The sequence below is a fragment of the Adiantum capillus-veneris genome, chromosome 17, assembly GCF_014529385.1.
Source record: "Adiantum capillus-veneris isolate H3 chromosome 17, ASM1452938v2, whole genome shotgun sequence".
Taxonomy (NCBI): domain Eukaryota; kingdom Viridiplantae; phylum Streptophyta; class Polypodiopsida; order Polypodiales; family Pteridaceae; genus Adiantum; species Adiantum capillus-veneris.
Window position 1 is genome coordinate 122,546,801 of NC_140947.1, and position 8,304 is coordinate 122,555,104.

Consider the following 8,304-nt stretch of genomic DNA (forward strand, 5'->3'; position numbering starts at 1 on the left):
TTTCACGATGGCTTTCCAAAAAGGAAATCAAGATATGAGGGAAATAAAAATACAATATACATACATACATATATATATATATATATATATATATATATAGAGAGAGAGAGAGAGAGAGAGAGAGAGAGTCACAATCGCTTGTTCTTGTGAAAAAAGCTCTTTACTCTTTAAAAGCTTTAAAAATAAAAAGGTACACAAAATAAAAGCAATGTAGTCCCATCCTAAGAAAAAAGAACAAGTATAAATTATGTGTTCATGTTTAAAATAATATGAGATGAGCAACGACAAAAAAAATTAAACAAGGCAAAGTCTTAAAAAGCCCTATAAGGCTACGAAATGAAAGGGACCCATTTGACAAACTCCATCAACATTTAATATGAGTCTCCATCGTTGGCACTTAAAACATTGGAAGGATGCCTAACTCGACTCAACACTAATGCTTCTTTTAGAAAGCCAAAAAGGGCGTCAAGTTGTTCACGATGAAATTTTTAATGAGGTATCCACCCTCGGGTCAAAAGACTATAGCACATAGTAATTGTGACCTTAAGGATCTTGGCACAAAGTCCAATGTGAGCATAAATGCTTGAGTACAAAGCCAATAAAATTTTTTCGCATGAATGTTGACAAAAACGCCAAATTGATGTCTTCGGTGTTTATGTCCTACGATGGTAATGCAAATCAATCCACAAGGCACCCAAAGCAATTATTAGTCATAAAAACCTTGAAGACATGCAAATTATATGGGACTAGTGAAAAAATAGTATGAATAGTGAGCGTGCAAGTATAAATATGTGTGTGTGTTTGTGTGTGTGTGTGTGTGTGTGTGTGTGTGTGTGTGTGTGTGAGAGAGAGAGAGAGAGAGAGAGAGAGAGAGAGAGACAGAGAGAGAAAATTAGTGAAATTAACATGCAATTAATGATTATTAGCAAAATCAAACTTAAATTACTAGAATTGGGAGCAATGCACAACTCCCACCAATTTCACAACCAACATTGCACTAGTTAGAATATACAAATGTGGAAATTAGTGATGCAACCTCCGATTTCCTTGAGCTTCTCACTAGTTATGTAGAAAAATCACTCTTAACAAGGGACATGCAAGTATTCAAAGCAAGAGAGTGTTTTCATTCTTTTCTAGATCTTATGGCCTAGTCGGTTATGCCACAACTCAGTAAATGGCACCTTGGCTATGTCACAACTCACTAGATACATACATTACAAAGCGTCAAATTTCTCACTCTTGAGAGCCACAAGGTTACCTTTTTTAATTATCCATGATCCATACCCAAAGGTGATAGTGAACCCAAAGTCATCTAGTTGACTAGTAGATATCAAACTCTTCGTTAGCTTGGGTACATGTCTGACACTTGTAAGTACAAATTCTATACCATTACATATCACCGATTACTTGTTCCAAAACCTTTAATGTGTAGTTCATAAGCATCTCCAAGCTTCACAGTGCCCCGATGGCTATGCATAAGTAGAGAACCATTCTCTATTTGGGGTCACCTGAACACTTGTGTGAGAATCAATAACCCAGCTTGCACATAGTGGCATCCTCTGCAAGATCCTTTTCATCAAGATCTTCTGTGAGATCCAATACATCATAGGGAGGTGTTGTCTGAACCTCTAGAGACCCGTCTCAACTATAGAGATTTAAGAGACTCGACTACATTGATTTCCTCAAGTTTTATCTTGCCATTGTGTTCTTCATCAAACTTCTTATCATCGCTCTTCTTGCTATTATGCCAAGCACAACAATCTTTCTTCATGTTTCCCTTCTTATAGCAATGATAGAACTCAACATTGTGTAGAGAACCCTTGGACTTACTGCATGAGTTCCTGTCGTCTCTACTTTTAGTATGGTTTTGAGTGTGATCCCTCTGTCTACCTATGGAACTAAATGCATTGCCGCCTTTGGCACTATCAAGGGATTCCTACGAATCTTCTCAATCATCAAGCTACCAATACATTAGGAAGGGAATGGGGTCTAAGGGGGCCTCTTTATTTGCCATGGCATTAAAAAGGAGATTATGGAAGTGGCAAATGCGTGGATGCCATGTGGACTGAAATGGTGGGTATGACAGGGCCTAAAAGTAGTGGTCAAACTTGTACTCTTATATATAATATAAAGAGAAAATATTTTTTAAATTCAGAAAACTAAACTTTTCTCTAAATAGTTGAGTAAAAACCAATCCTTTCTCTCTCTAGTGGCTGTCAGTTTCTCCCTCTCTCTCTCCTAAAAGGGGTTCCCTCCAAAAACGTGTTGATCATTCCCTCCCTCTCTCTCTTCTATACCATCTCTCACTTGTCTTCACTTCACCCTTCAAGTTGCTTCTCTTTCCTTCCTTTTAGTTTTCCCTCCCAAAAGCTTTGCAGCAGAAGTTTGAACCTCCTTTCCCTCCTGAAGCTTACTGCATTCTTGAGGGCTGCATCCTCCTCAAGTTGAAGTTCTCCATTCCTCCATGGCCTCACTAAACACCTCTAGCTAAAGCTGAAGATCTGCAGCATATCCTTTTGCTAGATCATCCCTCTTTCTTTCCTCAACAGGTTTCTTGCTCCTTCTCCATTAAGCTCTCTAGAGAGGATCTACTTCCCTCTCAAGCTTTACAACATTATCTTCCCCAGTATAGCAGTAAGTGGCATCCTTCACCTTTGTGTACCATCAAGAATCTTGCTCTTTATACAGCTGAGAACATGGATGTACAATGTCTAATCATAAGTGTTTGTTTGCAAGTTGTGACACTATTCCCTATGGAATCATCATGTACTCGACGACCTAGGAGTGTCACATTGACTCCATTTTATGCAGCAATGTATAAGAAGACAATGGATATTGGGTGACGATGGAGTTAAATTAACAAATGATGTGGGTGACAATGCAGCCCAGCCCAAGAGGTGCACACAAGGTCTCAAGGATTCACATGTCTTCTCGAGCCCACCATTGAAAGGGAAGAATCATGGAGTTAAAGCCAAACACAAGACGGTAAGAGGCTTGCAAAGGTGCACCATGTGTATGTTGCGTCATAACTGAATCTAGAGTCAGCATTGGCTCCATCAAGGTTTTCTACAAATTGTAATTTTACTCCTCTTTCAAGTTTTTCCATCGTCTATTTAGTATTTTTGCCTTGTGTGTTGCTTTTGATGACTGTAAGATTTTCATTGCTTGTTCATGTTTGCAGATGTTTTTCCATCCGATTTTGAAGAGCGGAAGCCAATAGAGTCCTTCATCACAGGAACTTTTAAGGCCATCCACACTGAGCTTGGCAAGTTTCTCTATGCTGGCTGTCTGTTCTTTGAGCTTGCCTCACGTGACATTTTTTTTTATAATCATAGTTATGTCACACCTAGGCAAAATGGATATGGTAATCTTTCTCCAGTTCACTCGCCAACCTTGGAGAGTTTTGAATGGCCTAAGCCAGACAGTGCCTTGATCGCAGCAACCAAAAGGAGAATCGAGGTGGATGTGCAAGCAGCAATGAAGTGTACCTATGATTCCCACAAAGCCATGGTAACATGGTTTATGTCTCTTCGTGTGTTTGTGTTTATATTTCGACTTAAGAGCATTCACAGGACACCAACAATGTGGACTTGAAAAGGGGGGAGTGCAATCAATGAACATCTTGCAGCTGGATGGGAAGCTAAGGTGGTCAATCACTAGGGAGATAGAATCAAGTGCTCTGTAGTTGCTGACAATGTGCATGGTGTTCAAATACCATATTGTGAAGAAAAGCTCGATGGTCTTTCCCTATAGAAGATGGAAGCTGACGATGGAAGAATGGAAGGCACTAGACTCTGAGGTTGCTTCTAGAGATCAATTGACCTGCAAATACGCATCCACACTAATGCAGTGCACCACATTACAATGAACAATGACTGGCACCTCCGTCACCTTCGTGAGTATCTTAATCTCAAATATACCTTGCCCAAGCAATATCTCTTTGTATCAATGAAAAGGTTGTTCGCTCCAGAAAAGAGAAGAGCTTTCTGTGTGAGAACGTTTCGTTTCCGTGATGTATTCTTGTAAAAGCTTGTAACTAACAGGGGCAATGTTTTGAATCTCATTTCGACACATATCTGTTTATTCTCAACTTGTCCAAGTTTTTGATTGGAACGTGCAATTTCTTTGATGTGGAGCACAAATGTTTCCAATGTTGGTGTCTTTCAATGCTTTGTTAGGTGATTTTGTTTAAAATAATAGTTTTAATTTATTTTGACGTTAATTTTAAGTGCTTCTTAAAAAGTGACTTTGGGTATTAAAGTGACTTTCTAGGTTTTAAACTTCATTTCTCACATTCACAAAACTCTAGCTATAAGCTCTCTTCGCATCTTCTTCATGAACGAACCCATGGCAACGTTTACTGATGCACTTCTTACACAATTAGAAAAGGTAGGACTTACAGATCGAGCACATGAACTATTCAGTGTGTTCGAGGGGACAATTGACATGCAAGCCACTGCCAACCTTCATTCAAAGGCATTCGAAAGCTTTCTTGACTACATGGCGTAGCTGAATATGCCATAATCTTTGAGGGATCCAACACGGCGTTGTTACTAGTGGATTTCCTGAAGCATCTCTATGAGGCCGACAAAAACTTTTGGTTTCACTTGTTGAAGTTTATTAAAGGCCTCATGGCATGGGACTACAGGACAGAGGATGAAGATGATCTCATAGATTTGGGCATGGGGTGCATAGGCACCCAATTCATTTCTTGGGACATGGTTTTTGGTCTTACTTGTGCTTGAGGGCATGGATAAGGGAAAATCAAAGGAAAAGGTCAACCAAAGACCACTTGTGACCATTGTGGAGGAATCAAATGAATTTATCGAAGAGATTGATGAGCAAATTGAAGCATCAATGGCACTCGTCCTCTTGCAAGATCCCAGCTCCAATGAGGAGGAAGATCGAATGATAGAGGGAGATGAGGTGTTGGAAGATGTCCCAGACCTCCAAATTCTCACTTAACATGCGGTGGTGGTGGATGATCGTCACTTTCTGTTCCTTGACGACATTGCCAAAACATTAGAACTCAGAGAAGATGAGTCGCTCGTAGTTCTTGCTATCTATGCGGGCATGAAGGATCCCAGTGGAAAGGAAGAGAAAGTCAATTTTCAAATTGACTTTGAAGACCAAGATCTCCCAGCAAGCCTCTCTTTCCTCCTCAATTAAAATGAACAGAAGTTGGTGCAAACAGTAGCAAGTACACTTGTGGAATCAAATCATGTGCCTCTTTCTATGAAAGCGTACCGGAAAGCGCATTTCATCCACACAAACCACTGATCGCGATTGGTAGAGATGATCAATCTAGCATCAATCTTACAAAGAAACATCTTGAAGAGAAGGATGAAGAAACTGAGGTAAACAAATCTTAACCTGGTAGATTGTCTATGATTCCTTACTACAAGTGTTAAAGTTAATTAAAATGCTTTGCAAACGGCATACCATGTTGATAAGTTCGCAATGCGTACTGGAGATTCCCACAACGTGTCCATGGGTAGGGATAGCTCGCTTTGGCACTACCTGAGCCACCTGGGGCCATTGATTCTTAGAGTTTCTCACACAGAGTTCTCCAAGAATGGATATATGGAGCTGCTAAAGTGCAAAGCATTAAGTGCCATACTCGCTGAATATTTTCTCACCCTAAATTCTCACAAATGTATATTGGTGGACAGAGAGGCAGCATTGTATGCCTTTACAGGCAAGCACCCAGGCTCAGTCCTCTCCCACTGCGCCTTGAGCCTAGGTCAAGGGTTGACAAACCCAGAGAAAATTGTAAAATCCCTTGGCGTCAAGTCAGCCATCTGCCCCATACCCATAGATGTAACTCGTAGAAAAACTAATCGATCATGATGTAATATCCAAATCAATACAGAATAATTGTTTTTGTCAACGATTTCTATCAATATTCAGTACTTTTTTTTTTATTCATATTGTCCCAATAAATTTTATTTCTGCAGCACATACACAGGACCTTGAACATGCAACCATCGGGCGGCCGGGGGGCACGTCTCAATGAATCTTTTGCAAAACAGGGTGATAGGGGGGGCGTACGGGGTCAACCGGACCACAAATGACCACAGCGTAGCCCGGTAGGGTCATACGGGGCAAAAAAAGCCCTTATGCGCCATGACGTGCAGGGAGCTGCTCCTTGCGTGTCGTGGTGCACAGGGGTTTTTTTTTTGCACCGCCGTGGTCATTTGTGATCCGATTGACCTCGTACGTCCCTCCCCGTCTCGGTCACCCTGTTTTGTAAAAGAATCACCGAGACGTGTCTCCTGACCGCCCGGTGGCTGCATATTCAAGGTACTATGCATATCAACACTGTCGGATGAGCCATGTGCCGTGGTGGTTAGCTTAAATTTAACATACCCAACAATTCAAATACTTATAAAAAACATTTTGTAAAATAAATTTGAACAATTGCACGGAATGGCAGAAATTTGACATTTGATATTATAGGAAAAGATTACAAATCTCATCACAAGAGAGTACATGGTATCAACTATTTATGATGAACATATCCTTCATTTTGTAAATTGATTGCTAAATCTAAATCGGTATTTTTCAATGTTACACGCTTAGCATGCACCATACAAGAGACGCCATCCTAAAAAAGCTGCACCAAAATGTCTTCGGCGGCATCCTACAGGGCCAGTAAAGTTGTGCATTGTATAGGTGTAACAGAGTCTCTATATTCGTCCATCATCTCTCTCACCACCCGAGAGAAGGCCGCTTTTGGTATGATTGGCTCAGTACTCTTTTGATATTTTTTGATCTCACACAGAGCAAATGTGTCTGGCTTCCATCTCCGCTTTTTTTGTGTCGTTGGTGGTGGTGGAGGAGCCGCCTGCCTAGCCCTTTGAGGAGGATCATCCTTATACATTTTCCACCTCTCCTCTTGGGCTTGTTGCTCTTCAGGTGTCACCTTGTCCTTTTTTCTCTTTACACATTGCTTGGCTCTTTGAGGTATTTTTGAAGGCCTTGAGCTCCTTACCTTTGCTTGTTGGGTGGCTTGAGCTCTATCATCTGCCACCTTTCTCTTTGTCTCTGCTCGTGCTTGTAATTTTCTGAATGAGCTCTCTCGGCCTCGACTCTCTGCCATTCCTCTTTCTCTCTCTGTCTTCTTTGCTCTTCTTGTACTACTCTCTATGCTTCCTTCTTAGCTGCCTCTTTCTTTTCCATCTCCCTCATTCTTTTCCTCCTCTTGGCCTCTCTTGCTTTAGAAATCGGGTCGCCTGGTATTATTTTTATTACTCTTTGTTTGATTCGTGGTGAAAACTTTCGCGGCCTGGTTTCTGTGGTGGTCTAAGCACCAATTGCTGTGACAGTAGGCGAGGGCGTCGGATTTTCAAGCGGACCTCGGTATTCTTCTTTTGTTGCTCTTGTTTCTTGTGTGGCTCTGTGTAGAGTTGAAATTGGTGGGGAATCTGGCAGAGGTGTGTGATTGGCATAGTTTAATTCTTTGAGATCTCCAAAAATATGCCGCATAGTGGTTAAATCATTTGGATTTGATGGTTGGGGAGGCTCTTATGTGTCTGGAGCAGATTGGGGCGCCTCTAGGTTATCCACTTGTGGTTGGGATGTGGATTTGAAGCCATATATTCTGCATGGGATTCTAGCTGTGGATTTTTTGTGATGTGAGTGGCTGTGGTGGTATTGTTATGTGTACTGCCAGTCTGCTCCTGTGAATCGTCCATGTGGTGCAAGATATGAGTGTGTGCACGTTTGTGCTCGAGAGAATCTTCTAGAATGTGCAAACAAGAAATGAACTTCAAGTTGTGAGTTTTGACTTATATAGTACCAAATTTTATTTTAAAAAAACTTAAAAACTCAATAATACTCATAAAAATTAAAAAAACTCCAAAATTGTCAAAATTTGACCCATGGAACCACTGATTGGGACGTCAACAAATCACGTGGCATTAGAATACTATAGAAGTGATTAGTGTCAAAAATTTATTGGTTTTTCACCCAACGCCTGCCATTTTGTCACCTTGTCTCCAACCATTGTCGGAATCGATCTTTTGCACTAGAAGCATGATATGATTGTGATCGCCTCACACTAACCACTTTCTCTATTCTGCATTTCTCTCCCCACTAAAACTTTGTAGAACCAATTGAACATTTTGTGTAGGGAATTGCTCTTTTTCCTCCCACCTCCATGCCATGTATTTTTAAAATACACTGCTTTTGCTTTTGATAGTGCGAGCGCTCCATTCCTTGGCACCCAATGAATCAAATGTGTCGAGAAAAAATGAGCTATGAGCAAAAAGAATATGCTGCAAAAATAATAAAACTTTATAG